The 15,613-nt window shown below is 45.2% G+C and overlaps 1 long non-coding RNA gene across 5 annotated transcripts in view; it reads left to right on the top strand.

Annotated features, from left to right (window-relative positions):
- LOC131481132 (uncharacterized) overlaps nucleotides 1–15,613 on the top strand; it is a 260,332-nt gene that overhangs the window by 200,945 nt on the left and 43,774 nt on the right. For 2 of the 5 annotated variants that reach the window (XR_009246050.1, XR_009246049.1), the window contains exon 6: nucleotides 1,591–1,773. The exons of the other annotated variants lie outside the window; for them this stretch is intronic. This is a non-coding gene — a long non-coding RNA (uncharacterized LOC131481132). Of the gene's footprint in view, nucleotides 1–1,590; nucleotides 1,774–15,613 lie in introns of those variants that run through there. 5 annotated transcript variants of the gene reach the window in all.

The raw sequence follows: 15,613 nt of genomic DNA, 5'->3' as shown, positions 1-15,613 counted from the left end.
ACTGAATCTCAATTTCCTGGACTGCAGAAAGGAGGCTAAAGCTGCTTCTCTTGAGATGGTAGTGGGGGTTAAAAGCGATTACAGAAGTGAAGTGCCCTTTGAAGAGGGAGGAAGGTGAAAGTGCTCATTGTGTCAGGAGGAAAGCCGGCCCCCCATTGTTCTCACAGGCCTCATCTTTCCCCCAGGAATCCCAAGGCCAAGTCAGAAGAGGCTCTAATTTGGCTCCGACTCTTTGATTCAGTGCCCTTCTCTGGGCTGCCCAGGGTTTTCAGCTTAAGTAAATAAATTATCCTGCTCCACTGGGCTCTGTGTTCTATAGCCAGCCGTGTGTTTGAGCTTGATAGAGATTCTTATCGGGCTGGGTAATATTAGCCAGCAAGGGATGACATTTCTTATCAGGGGCCCTGCGGAATCAGTGATAGGAGCTCTTTCTTCTTACCGGCCTGCCAGGCCTCCAAGTGCAGGGCTGGCAGGAAGGGTGGGAGGGGCCGCTGTTTGGGAGTGGACAGCTTTGGCTGTTGTGGACATCGTCAGCTGGTCCGCATCTCTTCCGATAGTCTGTCTTGTCGGAAGTGGGGCCCTTTACAGATTTTTGTGTTTTGGGTCGGCTGATAGGGGCAGGCAGGACTGTGTGAATCAGAAAGGAAAGGAGTATGGTGATGCTGGCCGGGCCAGCTTTGGGTGGAGACCATGTGCTTGCCTGAGCAGGGCCCTACCCTTCCAGGGAGAGACCAGCTGTCCCTGCTGGAGTCCAAACCCAGGGTTTCTGTGCTGGGGCCCTGGTGCCCATCAAGGACTGGGCTGCTGGAGTGCTAAGAAGTGTCTGGAATCCCATGCAGGCCCACTCGCATGCCTCAGCTCGCCGTCCTTCCTCGCTGTCCTGGATAAATGGGTAGACAGGTAGGGACTAGTAGGATCTGCACCTGAAGCCTTGGGGTTGTATCCTGATTCTCGCATGACTTTGCTGGGTTGAACCAACCTGTGCCTCTGTTTTTGTTGTTATTGTTTGTTGTTTTTTTTTATCTGTGAGATATGGACAGTATTTCATTTATTTGTCTTTTATTTTGTTTTGTTTTTTGCTGTGTCTCTTACTACTTGCTTTTGAGTCTCATCAATCTGTAAACTCCTCATTTATCCTGAGATACTGGACAGGTTGACACTACATGGCTGGGCCGCCAAGGCCTGTCTGAGGCCAAGGCCTCCAGTAGATGCCAGAGTTCCAGCAGGGCAGAAGTGCTCTGCATTGGCCGTGTGGTTTGGGGCTGTGACTTCTGTTGGGGATGCATGCTCATGGGTCTTGCCCTCCTGCTTTTTGAGGAAGTCCTGCTCTGTTCAGCCCTATTCTCAATAATCAACTTCCTATCACCAAAAAACGAAGAAGTGGTTTTCAGATTCCCTGGACCCAGTCCAGTCAGCAATTCCCACCTCTGCTTCCTTCCTGTTAGTCCCCACATCTCCCCTTCCTCCCTGCTCTCTCCCCTGGCACTCACCCTAGGCTTCACATTGGGCCTGTTGAGTTTTCCTCTACCTTCACTGTTCTCCATAAAGTCCGCATTGTGAAAGTACAGCTCTGACCGTGTCACTCTCTAGGTCATGTCTCCCATCACATTGAGGTTTGAAGTGAGACCCCTTAGCGTGGCATCTAAGATTCACCTCAACACTGTTACAACTTGTGATTCCAGTCTAATTGCCTTTGGCTCCTACGATGAGCTGTCAGTTCTGGTAAGCAGATCCTGCTCTTGTCTTGGAAGCCTACCACTTTCTCTTTTTTTACTTCTGTGTTTGACTTCATGATTACTTGTCTCTTGTGATGCCACAGATGCTGACCCTGACTGTGAACAGGTGACTCACCAATTTTCTGTGACGTGGATGGCTGGCTCCTGCCTCCAGGTTCCTGTGAAAAGAACTATCTGAAGGCTCCTACTGGACCCAGACAGTGGCAGGAGCTCCACAAATGGGTGTTTTTCTCTCCCTCTGATTGGGTGCTCCTCTGATTATCCAAGTTCCATCACTTGCTTCTCTCTTGATTCCTCTGCCAGGAAGCCATTGTGTTTGAAAGACTGCATGTTCTGGACATGACAGATGTACTTCATCTTTTTGTGCCTGTGTCTTACTTCCTAGCAGAGTCTGAATCCCTTTGGGACATGCCCTATGGCATAGAATCCAAGTCTCCTGCTTGACTGTAGAAAGTATGGCCTGGGTAAATGAGTACTTGGCTCTTCAGCAATAATAATAATGATAAGAATGACATGTGCTTTCTTGAACAAAATATAGAGAGCATGTAATAATGTAGATCTGTGGTTGGTTCCCAAGTTGCAGGGAGGTGTAAGATGAAAAGTGTTTTCGTACACCTGCTATATCAAGAGGAGCTCACCCCACTGAGACTGCTTGGCCCACACTACACTTGGGGATTAGACAGTTACCTCCCTGCAGGCAGCTCAGAAGCTGGTGTTGGTTAGGTGCTGGCAGCAGGGTGGTTCTGTGCCTGAGGAGAGTCAGTCTTCTTAAGAGGAACAATCTCATCCTCCCTAGACTGTAGAGAAAGGAGTGCCCTGTCAAGATGCCATTAGTGGCCCTTGCAGATTCTGAAGTGTCCATTCTACAGATGTCTCTCAGGGTCTCCACTGTGGCTTCACTCCCAGTTAGGGCGCAAGTGATCCCAAGCAAAAGCACTTGTTAGGAAGCTCCTCCAGGAGAGAAGATATTGAAGGCACTGTGTGGGCTAACCACGTCAGTGCCTTGCCACTCGGGCCAGCATATCTGCCTAGGGTAGTGAGCGCCAGCCTCGTGACCACTGTGGTTTTCTGGAGGATTCCTTCCACCTGGAACTCAGGTGTCTGACTCAGTTGAGTTCAGGTTTCCTCCACCACCAGCACTTTACTTCAGTCCTGCCTAGACCAAATCAGCTTTCCTGGCTCCGGTTTCTGCCATTCGTCCGCACAGCAGCTGGCCTGGGCTTTCTGAAATGTACAGAGAATTATGTACCCTTGTAAGACATATACAGACTTTTGCCCATTTGTTCTTAATGTAACGACCCAGATGCCTGTGGCGTTCTGTGTGAGTTAACCTGCTGGCCTTTCTCATGGTCATTCATTCAGCTACACAAATGTCTGCCAAATGATTCAACGCTGTCCTGTCCCCTCCCACCCCAAGGCCTTCACATGAATTATTTCTCTGCATAGAATTCTCATTCCCTTCATCTTTTTAAATTAATTAATTAATTAATTAATTTATCTTAAAGAGGTCTTCCAACCACTGATTTTTTCACCAGATAGCCACAATGGCCAGGGGTGGGCCAAGTGGAATCCAAGAAACTGGAGCTCTTCTGGGTTTCCCCCATGTTGTTGGGGTCCAATGGCTTGGAATCACACTTCACTGCTTTCCCAGGTGCATTAACTGGGAGCTGGATAGAAAGTGAAGCAGCCAGGACCTGGGCAGGTGTCCACACAGGATGTTGGCATTGCAGGCTGCAGCTCTACCTCAGTGCCCTCCATGTTTGTTTTCCCTTCTTGTGTTCCTGGCGGTTTCTCCCATTGCACACTGCTCTTCCTCCATAGTGCAACTGCGAGCTTGCTTGACTGAGTTTTCAACTTTTTTGAGAGAACAAACTAAAAATTGTATATACATAAGTGTATAGTGTGATGTTTTGATATATACATTCATTGTGAAATTAGCCACAATTAGGCTAATTAACATGCTAATTACCTCACATAGTTCTAGTTCCTTGAAGTACAAATTAGGTTGATTTTATGACAGCTTTCTTCTTAATGTACATGTTTATTGGAAATAACTTCCTTCTTAGAACTGCTTTTGATGCATCCCATAATTTTGAGTAACTTGTGTTTTTAACTTCATTGGTTTTAAAATATTTATGATTTTTCTTTTGATATCTTTTGTCTCATTTTTTTATGTATTTAAAAATTTTACCATCAATATTATTGTTATAGAAGATACTTGAATTGATTTTAATTTTCTCAAAATAGTTAAGACTATTTTGTAGCCTAAAGTATGAGTCATCTTGGAAATTTTCTATGTGCACTTCTGAAGAATATTTTAGTTCTGCTCAGTGAATGGAATGTTCTCTATATGAACCATCTTCGATAAGTTTGTGGAAAATACATTGTATAAAAATTATGTATATATTTAAATTTCTCTACATCAAAATAAATCTCTGTAAAGTACACTTTTCCAAAAGCTATTTGAAATATGCTTGTAGGGCTGTGAAGCCTATTTCAGTTGTAGTGTTATTCAGTCTACTGTTTCTTAGTTGACTTTCTGTCTGGCCGAGCAAACCATTGATGGAAGTGGCAATGTTCAAGTCCCCAACCAGTGGTAGAGTAGTTGCTTCTCCGTTCTGTTCTGTCAATACTTACTTTGTATATTTAAGTGCTCGACATTGGTTACACATCCGTTTGCAAGTGTTATGTCCTCTTGATGATTTTCCCCATTACCGTGAGGCAATGGCTTGTTTGTCTCTTGTGATGGTTTTTGACTCAGTCTATTCTCTCTGATTATAAGTATTGCCACATCTGCTCTCATTTGATTACTGTATACATAGAATATATTTTTCAAACTTTTCACTTACAAACTTTATATGGCATTAATGCTAAGTGATACATAGCTTGTGGGCACCATATAGTTTTGAAAGGGACCCCAGAAAACAGTTGGATCATTCTTAAAAGGTATATTCAGACATTCTGTGTGTTTTGATTAGAAAATTTAATTCATGTATGTGTAATCATTGACAGCTAAGGGCTTCTTGTTGCAATTTTGTGAATTGTTTTCTTACTGTTTTGTTGTTTCTTTGTTCTTTGCTTTTCTCTTTTTACTGTCTTGCTTCTCAATATTGTTTTGGTTGTGGGTGGTTCTGGTATGCTCTGGTTCCTCCATCTTTGTGGTCATGAGGGCTCACATAAAATATTTTCAAGTTTTCTAGGCCATTTTAAATTGATACTAATTTATCTTTGACCACATTATAACAATATAGTTTAACTTTTGTACCACCAATATTGTATGTTATTGGCATTATAGCTTTTACCAGTTAGTGCTATTGCAATTAGCAAATTGTTATAGCTATAGTTATTTTAAATACTTTTGCGTTTTAACTTTTGTACTGTTAAAATGATTTATGGATCTCTGTAACAATAGTAGACTATTCTGAACTTCACAGAATTCTTAATTTACAAATGAACTTTCTTCATATATTTTTATGTTGATTAAGATCTTTTGATTTCAGCTAGAAGAACTTTCTTTAGCATTTCTTATAGAGCAGGTCAAGAATTTTATGAATTCCCTCAGCTTATGTTTGTGCACATCTGCATGTCCCTCATCTTTCTCTCTTTTTTTTTAGGTAATTATTTTTTCATTTTTGGTGATTTGTATGTAGTTGAATTGGGTTCAGAGGGTCAAGGGCTGTAGGAGGGGTGTGAGACCATTACGAAGGATGGTTTTTCAGCTCACATTATTCTATCTCTATCTCACTCCCCTACCCCCAGCACTTTGAGTGTATTGTCCGCGGATAGTCTCACAGAGGTTATCTTGTATGTGACAAGTCATTTTTCTCTTGCCATGTTCAAAATTCTCTTTGTTTTTGACTTTTGAGAATTAGATTACAATGCAATTTGGTGAAGATTTTATGTTTAACTTTTTTAGGGTACCTTGGGCTTTATGGACCTGAATGTTTGTTTCCTTGTCCAGATTTGAATGGTTGCTGTCACTTTGTCCCTGTTCCTCAGTGACTCCCATTAGGCAGAGAATGATTCACCTGATAATGGCCCCTGAGTCCCACAGACTTTCTTCCTTGTTTTTTTTTTTTTCTTCTGAGTAATTTCAGATGACTCCTTGGCCTCATTGTTTCTTCTAGTTGATCAAATCTTTTGAAACACAATTCAGAAATTGTGTTTATTTTTCATGATGTTCTTGTTGAACTTTTAACTTTTTAAAAAGATTTATTTATTGGAAAGGCAGACTTACAGAAAGAAGGAGAGACAGAGAAAAATATCTTCCATCCCTTGGTTCACTCTCAAAATGGCTGCCAACCCGCTGGAGCTGAGCCAATCCTAAGGCAGGAGCCAGGAGCTTCTTCTGTGACTCCCATGCAGGTTCAGAGTCCTAAGGCTTTGGGCCATCCGTTGCTGCTTTCCCAGGCACATTAGTAGGGAGGCTGGATCAGCAATGGAACAGCTAGGACATGATCCAGTACCCGTATGGGGTTCTGGCACTTGCAGGAGAGGAATAGTCAATTGTGCCATCGTGTTGGCTTCTGATTTTGTACATATATTTCTTTCTTTTCATTTTTTATTCATATTTCTTGTAGTTCATTGCCTTTCTTCAGAACTATTTGAAGATATTTTGCAGATAATGTGTAGCTTTCTATTTCTTTAGGATTGGTTTTTGGTGCTTTATTGTGTTCCTTTGTGGTGTTATATTTCTGTTTGTGATGCTTGTGGTGTTACATCGCTATCTGTGCATTTAAAGAAGTCACCCTTTCTGTTTTTTACTAACTGGCTTTGGAACACAAAGTCTGTGAAGACTGCGGGTATGCTGGCTGGTGAGGTCTGTGGAGTCATTGAATGGGGCTGGCCTGGTGTCTGGGTCAGCAGACTAGAAGACCTGTCTCCTAAGTCCACAAGGGCTATCGCAGAACTTGGGGAGCCTAGAGCTTGGTCTGTGAATAGGCTTGGTGCTTTGGCCAATGGGTAGAGGCTTGGATTTTATGTTTACCAGGAGGAAGGTTGGCACTAGTGTCTACTGGAGTGACCTTATTGACTGTGTCTGGGTAGCCTGGGTCCAGAGCATCCAGCCTGGTTCCAGAGTTTGTGGTGGCAGTTCTATTCCTGGGGTCTCCCGGAAAACCAGCTGTTCACTTCATTCACCCTCTTGCATTTGGAGGGACTCTCTCACATTGTTGGACTACACTAGCTGGGGAAAGGGGTGAGGTGAGCCAACATGGAACTGTTGTGCCTGTTCCCTTCCACGCATCTTCTCCTGTTTCTGCACTGTAATTTCTCTCCAGGATCCTGAGTTTTTTTGAAACCATGCACAATTGTTCAGATTCATGTTTCAGGGAAGGAATCAGCACTGTAAACTCCTCTTCCCTTTGTTGGCATGATTTATACTGACACATTGTGTTTGTTTCTCCTCTGTTTTCTGCCGCTGGAATAGTACCATTTAAGGGAAGGATGAAGTCAGTGTGGTCAGCTATGCTAAGCTGTGCTGTTCATTTTACTAAATCATTTAGTCCTCTAAAGAGGACTAATGTTATATGTATATGTGTATATATATTTATCTAATATATATGAATTTTATATATATCTCAATATGTTATTGTGTTTTTGATTTATATATATAAATTTATCTCATATATATGACATATATATCTCAATGTAATATTATTGCCTTTGTTTTATAAATGAAGAAACTTAAGCCCATAAGTTAAATAATTTGGTCCAACTCTTCCAGTAGATGACAGATGATAAAACCAGGATTAGAACTTCAGGAGAACTTTAAGGTTTGCTTTCGCAGTCACTCTGCCATGCCACCCTAGTGCTCTCTGCTAGAACCAGCAGCGGCTTTAGAGAAGAGAGTACGTGAATCAAAGTGCCCCTGAGAGTTGGCTCTGAGACGGCAGCGTCACAAAAGGAGGGAGCCTGGCTTTGGGAGTCTAATAGATCTGCATTGAAATATAGGCTTGCCTTTCCTGCATAGCTGCGAGAAAACGACCTTCACTCAGCTCTAGTTTTATTATGGGAGCAATGCTATCTGTCTTGCACTACGGTTAAGGAAAATCTGAGTTGAACTACTAGGTCGTAATGTGTTTTCAAAACCGTCATCTACCCTCTTACAGGGGGTTCTTTATTGTACATTTTAGAAGCTCCTTTTTATTTGTTTGAGGTAAAGACATATAGAAAGGGATATCTCCCCTGCATTGTTCATTTGCTAAATGTTTTCAACAGTTGGACTTGTCCAGGTCAAAGCAGGAGCTTGGAATACATTCCAGGTCTCCTACATGGGTGGTGAGGACTCAGCTGCTATCATGTGTTGCCTCCCAGGATCTACATCAGCAGGAGGCAGGAATGAGAAGCTGGGAGCAGGGGTTTAACACAGGTACTCTGACGTGAGATGTGAGCATCCCAGCAGGTGTCTTAATTGCTGGGCTAAGCACCCACCCCCTTTCATTTTTAGGTTAGATGACTTCATGACTATTTTTAGGCAAAGATAGCTGAAATGAAGCAGATTACCCAGGACGGAAGGGTTTGGCTGGGGTTGACAGGGAGGAAGGCTAGGCTAGTGTTCTGTCGCTGTAAGACATGGAGGAAATGGACTCACCTTTCTAATAGCTATACATGAGATTCTCTTAAGTTGGAGCTTCCACTTTGCAGGCTCAAATGTTAATGTACAAAGCTCCAACCACAGGCCTCTGCCACATCATGGAAGGGCCTTTTTTCCTTCTTGGTTCTGTGAGCCATCCTGCCTTTGGATACTGGATGCTTTCTTATAAGGAGGTGCTGCCATTTCCTGCTGCTGTGCCGTTCCTGCCCTGTGACCTTCTTAAGAGGGCCCAAAGCAGACTCAGAGGCCTTGGTTTAGCTTTCTGAACCTTCCCAGGAAATCCCCACTAGACACACCAAAATGAAGTTTCTTTGTAATGCTTATTTCTGAGCATGACGTCGCTGTTATTCTCTCTCTTCCCCATGTTGTCTTCTAGGACCCAAGAGTAGTCCTTCCTGATTCCTTGCTTCTATTCCTTCCTCGCTATGTACACACTATTTTCTCTCTGGATTTTTCATCACTGCTTTACCTCATTCTGGCCAGTAGATAAACAGCTTCTGTTTTTCAAAGGAACAGAGGTGCCAGCTTCTTGTAAACTGGCTTGCCCTAATAGCATATCTGCTCTCGGAGTCCGAGCGAGTGGAACATTTGGCTTGACAACAGCCGTGAATGACTGACATATCCTGAAAGTTGGGCTTGCTGAACACATTACCCTAGAAAGTCATGGAGTCTTATTGACTGTGGGCCTGGATTCAGAAATGAGACTTCACTGATGAAAGAAATGGCTCAACCTTGGCTGCCTTTTGATTGGTGGCTACTTTCTCTTTTATTCCTCCTCTTAAATATCAGTGCATTCCTTAAGTGCTGCCTACTGCTTGCCGATAGACAGTGGTGGTCCGTTGAAAACTTGGCTGTATACATTAGCAGGTCTTAGTCTTTGAGCATTGCTCAGAGCCTTTTAATCCTGGGCCACTTCTCTAACTCCTTTGATAATCATAGCTGAGGTTCTTGATGACTCTGCTACTTTCCCCATCTGTAAACTGGATTACTGCCTATAGTACCTATCTGTAATAGATTGAACTATTTGTTCCAGTCTTTCACTTCTCCATAGTAAAATCATCCACTCAAACCTTTACCTCCACATGGGTAGAATGAAGCTCTTTCACTGCTTGAATTCAGTCTTAGCCAGTGACTTGCACTGAGCTGTGGGATGTTGTGAGCCTTATCACGAGAGCATGAATGGGATATGAGCAAGGAGTCAGTCTTGTTTTCTTATGTCCCTTTTGTGATGAAACACACCTTGGGAAGCCTCTGGCACCTACAAGAGGAGTGTGTGAAACAGATTCAGAATGAATGCCTAACGTGGAGCCAACCACAGGTGGCCCGTTGCTAACCAGCAGACCTGGATGTGGCACTGAATCTGGAGGGTGTGATCTTAGCATCTTTGTGGCCTCAGTGGACTAAGATGCCACCTGACCTAAAAACTGAGTGGACTCATGTATTAGTCTTGTTGCTTTCTGTAACACATGATGACTAAGTCCATGGCTTACAGTTCTGTAAGTTAGAAACCCGACCTGGGTCTCCCTGAGCTAAGGCCCAGGACACAGGGCTACATTCCCTTCTAGAAAGGGTGTTTTCTTTCTTTTTCCCAGTTTCCCCGAGGTGCCTAAACTTCTTGGTTGGTGGTTCCCTTCATCTGGTGACATCACATGGGGTTGACTTTCTGCCCACTTTTCCATTTTTAAGGGGCTTTTTCATTCCATTGGGACCACCAGAGAAATAATGAGAACAGTCTCTGTTGTAAGATTAGCAAGTTAGCAGCTTGATTTCCATCTGGAGCCTCAGTCTTCCTTTGCTGAGTAACATGTTCATTGCTTTCCACGATCAGGTTGCATTCCCTCTCAGGGTCGTTAGATTGCTCAACTCCAGCCTGGACCAGACACTTAAAACAGGGTCTCGGTTACTGTGTTCATGTTGGTGTTATCATTGGCCTTAGCTTTTGTTGTCTGTGAAATGAGAATGAGAGGTTGTTCTGCCTGGTGTCCACCAGGGACTCCACAGAGTACTTTGTGATGGAGGGGTGATGCCTGAGACAAGGGTTCCATCCCTCAGCTTTGGATGGGCTGAAGGCAGTGAGGTTATAAGACAGGAAGGGAGTGATGTAAGCTTCCTGGCTGGCTTTGGTGCAAAGCAGTCTGTCTGTGGCAGTGATAATACACCTGATTAATTATCAGCATGGGTCTCCTGGGCTTTAGACTTCAGTGAGAGTGGCCTCATCCACACAGCAGAGTAACTGGCTGACTCAGGTGGCCAGCTTGTATCTCCCCACATCCAGCTGGTTCTGTCCTTGCATTCTGCGGTGTTCTCTGATCCTCCTGCATGCTTGGATTACAGGGAAGAAAGAAACTTCCTGGCTTGATGGATGCCAAGCTGAAGGAAACAACTGGCTTCAATGGAGGCAAGAAAACAAAATCCAGTGAGTGATAACCTCTTGCTAATCTAGGTTCTGCACAGAGCAGCTGCTGGGTGATGGGGGGTGCCTTCAGAGGCAGGAGGACGGCAGTCCCTGCTCATGGTCAGAGAGCAACCGTGCATGACAACAGGGAATGGAGGGCTAACCTGCATCAGGAGAAGAGATTGGTTTGGGGAGTTGTTGGGTTTTGAGGTTCCATCTGTGTTATCCTCAGAAAGTGATTAGTGTACTCTGCACCCCAGAATTTTTTTTTTCAGTAACAAAGTATTACTCTGTGTACTTCCCTGCCAGGAAGAGGAGGTGCTGTGCAAGGACTTGTGCGGTGAGAGTCCTGGGGAGAATAGGGCAGTCCTGTGTGGATGCCTAAGCTTACAGGGAAAAGAGGCTCAGAAACATGAGGTTTGACCCAGGCTCACACAGGTGGCTGAGGAAAAGCCATTTCCTGGAACAAACCAGAGTTTCCTGACTTCTGTGCTTCCAGTGCCTGTTCCTTGCTGACCAAAGCACTGATGATCCATTTGAGCTGGGCTTTTCTCTGTGTCCTCAGGGCACATTCCTGGACGGCTTCAGTGTGGCCAATAGCCTCCTGCCATGCACGTTGGGCCACGTGTGGCTTAATTTGAAAGACACCAATCATCTGTCTCATGTTTTGCTAATTGAGAAAGTTGACTGGGCCTGAGCATGCTGGCTCCAGGTTTGCAAGGACATGTGACAGTTAATTTCAGGGGCCAGCGTGGCAAGTCCATGGTACTGGTGATACCCAGAACTGGTCGACACCAGTCTAGGTGGCACAGAAGGTACTTCTTAGATGTGGCGGACACCTAAGTAGGTACACATTGAGAAAAGCCCATTACCTTCCATAGTATGTGTGTGTGTTGGAGGTGGTGAGGGAGGTGGTCTCATCCAGTCAGCAGAAAGTGTGGAAGAGGATTAGTTCCCTGGGGCAGAAGGATTTTTGCACCTCCAGAGCAGCTCTGTCTAGTTCCAAGCTGCAGTGGCTCTGGTTTCCTGGGTTTTCAGTATGTAGCTTGTCCTGCAGAGGGATGAGACAACTTCTGGGTTCCCACTGAGGAACAACAACAACCCCCTTCGTGACGCATCTGTGTTGTGTGTGTGTACAGTGCCTCTCAGGTTAACACTGCAGAGGAGATACCATTATCCTGCAGGCAGGAGATAATCAATGACCAACAAATGAGCACCCCATCACACCTCAAACCCTCATCCATGCAACTGGCCAAGACTTCTCTTAGCCCACATAGGTAAGATGGATGGCCAAGCTGGTACATCCTGAGTACTCCCTTTAACACATGTGAGCAAAGTCACCCCAAGACATTTTATCCAATTTCAAAGGAATTGCTTCTCCTTGGGGTTATAAGCAAGTGCTGGAAAGGCGGGAGGTGCTGGCCACTTCAAAAGACACACAGTCAGCTGTGTCCCTCGTAGAGGAATGGTACCTGGCCGCTTGCTGCCCACGACCTCTGTGCAGCCTCTCACCTTGTAAATGTGTTTTCTTCCCTACACTTTGGCACCCATCATGATATAAATTCCAGGTTGTCAGCTTTTGTAGAGAAGATCTTGGCCCTGAATCTTCCCTGTGTGCATACAGTGCCTTACCCTAAGGAAATCCCTTCCAGAACCTCAGCTTCTCCTCATAAGCACAAGAGAGAAAGATGGTGCTATATGGAAGAGGAAGGCAAAGACCCCAGTTCCAGTGTCAACATGGGTGCCTGGAGTCCATATTTTCAGTTGCTTCTTGGCTGTGTGTATGTGTGTGTGTTTGTGTGTGTGTGTGTGTGTGTGTGTGTGTGTAATGTTGCCCTGGGCCATGAGGTTGTGGTCCCCTCCACGAATATAGAGTCCTTTTTCCACTGTGAGAATGCGTGTTCACCTGTTGCCCTGGGCCATGAGGTAGTTGCCCTGGGCCATGAGGTAGTGGTCCCCTCCACAAATATAGAGTCCTTTTTCCACTGTGAGAATGCGTGTTCACCTGTCTCCTCACTGCTGCTCCCCCGTGTGTGATCCCATCCCTGGCTTGCAGTGGATCCTTTGTAAGGATAAAGTGATAGATGGGGATCCTGCTCGACTGGTCACACTACTTCACGATTTCTGAACTCTTGTCTGGACACCTGTTTTGCTTGTTGTCTGATTACAAAACTGAGTACCTCTTCTAGGAAAAGCTGAAAGCACTTATATTGTTATTCAGAGGCAGCTAATTAAATGAACTAAAGCATATGTGTTTGTGTGTAGTAGAGTGAGGCGATGGCTTGAAGCTAGCTCTTTACTGAATGCACAACAAATACCTCTTGCCAGCAATATGGTCTCTTCTGCCACATCACCATTTTATTTCTCGGCTCCCGGCTTCACCAGTATTCAGGTGTTGTGGCAAAGCCTTTGAAATTTTTGTAAGTTTCTGGGGGGCAGACCCTTATGATACATTCAGTGTTGGCACCACTGCAACCAGTGCTGGAGTAGAGTAGCCTTATAATTAAATCCTTAGAAATGTATTTTTCCTTTTGATCAGGATATAGTCTCATAAAGCACAATGGCCAAATGGCTGTGGGGGCTGCTGTGGTTGCCAAATTCCCCTTCAGGAAATTGGGCCGAGGTTGCCAGCCAGGAAGGAGAGCCACCCCTCTCCTCCAGCATCTGCAGCAGGGCCTGCACTGTGCTTGCTGGTCCAGCACTGTTCCTTTGGCACTTGGGGTGGCGGCAGACCTATGGCCATTCCCAGCGCACATGTTCTTCAAAGGGTCTCTCCCTTTTTGAACCCTTGCCCTCATTAACACATGCCTTAGATTTGTCACGAATCAAGCATGACTTGTGGTAGGAGCTGAGCCTAAGGGTCCAGTCCTGGCTGTGTACTGTGGCCTGCCCAGTACCTTATGATAGCCCCAAGCAAGCACCCCATTAGAAGGACTTGGATGTAGTGTGATTTCAAGTGATGTGTTCACCTGAGTCATCTGAGAATTAGGAGTTAATCCCTTCCTGCCTTGCACAGTTATAATGAAGTGTAAATGAGACATTGCAAGGAAAGGGTGAGCTTACACAAGAGTAAAAGCTTTGCCCTTGCTGGAGGGTCGCAGAGCTCTGTGTCAGACACTGACGTGCTGGCCAGCTGCAGCTCGTGGATCTGAGGGTGATTTTCATGTTTTTACATGATTGAGAGAAAAATCAAAGGAGAATGATATTTTGTGTTACATGGTAGAAATGGGAATTTCAATATTGGTAAATCAACTTTTATTGGCGTGCTGCACACCCCTCATTTTTTTAGGTCGTTGTCGTCTGTGGCCACTTTTATGCCACAAGGGCAGAGATGAGTGGCCACAGCATAGACCACATAGCCACGATGGCCAGGGTATGTGCTGCTGGTTCATTTGCAGAGAGGTATTTCTGATCCTTTGGTGATAGGTAGAAAGCTGCGTCCTCCTAGGGGTGCAGGTGCAGTGAACTCACTTTGCGCGCAGAGGTTCAGAGGTTCAGAGCTTGCCTGAGGTTCCACATGGCGTGCCAGGTATGGGGTCTGTTTCCCAGAGTGCAAGCTCTCCATTTTGTCAGCCACAGGGCAGGTTATTGGTCTTCCCAGGTGAGGAATGCAAGGTGCATGTCCTCTCATCAGGGCATAGAACTAAGGTTTCTCTCGGCTTCTCTCAGGGTGAGCTTTTCTGAGTAGGAGCTGAGCTATACACTGGGCCAGACCCTGGGGGATTCAACACACTTAGACCAAGACAGTCCAAAAGAGAAGAGAGAGGGAGTCTGTCAGGGTTAGAAGTGGTTGAGCGGGGCCCAGCGGAGTGGCCTAGTGGCTAAAGTCCTCGCCTTGAACCCGCCGGGATCCCATATGGGCACCGGTTCTAATCCTGGCAGCCCTGCTTCCCATCTAGCTCCCTGCTTGTGGCCTGGGAAAGCAGTCGAGGATGGCCCAATGCTTTGGGACCCTGCACCCGCGTGGGAGACCTGGAAGAGGTTCCTGGTTTTTGGCTTTGGATCAGCACAGCACCGGCCTTTGCGCTCACTTGGGGAGTGAATCATTGGATGGAAGATCTTCCTCTCTGTCTCTCCTCCTGTCTATATCTGACTTTGTAATAAAATAAATAAATCTTTAAAAAAAGAAGTGGTTAAGCATCTGGCTAAAAACAGGCAGTGTGTGTGTGTGTGTGTGTGTGTACACACTAAGTAGTGACTCTAGCAGTCCCTGAAAAGTAGGCATTTAGTCCATGGGAGCCAGGCAGGGAACTCTGGGAAAGGCGCAACCCCTACAGCTTCCTCCTGGGGCCAGGACATGGGGCCTTGGGCTACAGTGTCAAGCGTTTTTCAGTTAAAGCTACGCAGAAAGAAGTTGATCTGTATTCATCTTCACTTTGGTTAATTCCAAGTGCTTTTACAAATGGAATGCAGTTTACATTTCCTACAAGCTACCCAATTGGAGCATTCCCATCACTTTACAAAGAAAGCATGTCTTCATCTTCTAACAAAGAAGGTATGTACCTTTAGCTGTCACCTCCCCGATAGACATTACACACAGATGGATCTGTGAAGCGTGTGTCTTGTAAGACTGGAGGCAACAGTTCCGGGGATGATCCACACTGACACAGGTTCAAGACTTCATTCCTTTGCACTGGAAGAATACTATTCCGTTGTGTGTATAAGCGATCATTTGTTTATTACTTGGTTGACAGATGTTAAGTATTTGCATTTTTGGCTGCTGTGAATCTGCCACTCCAAGGGTCCACGGGTAGGTTTTAGCTAGGGTATGTAGTTCCACTGATTCTGTGTACTGTGTCCCTGGGAACAGACACTGGACATTTTGCATATGCGGGACTTCTGGTCATTGGGAGTGCAACCTTTTGAGGAACCTCCACACAGTTCCAA

This window comes from Ochotona princeps, chromosome 9 (assembly GCF_030435755.1).
Source record: "Ochotona princeps isolate mOchPri1 chromosome 9, mOchPri1.hap1, whole genome shotgun sequence".
Taxonomy (NCBI): domain Eukaryota; kingdom Metazoa; phylum Chordata; class Mammalia; order Lagomorpha; family Ochotonidae; genus Ochotona; species Ochotona princeps.
The sequence above is the reverse complement of the archived record's forward strand: the minus strand, read 5'-3'. Positions and strand labels throughout refer to the sequence as shown.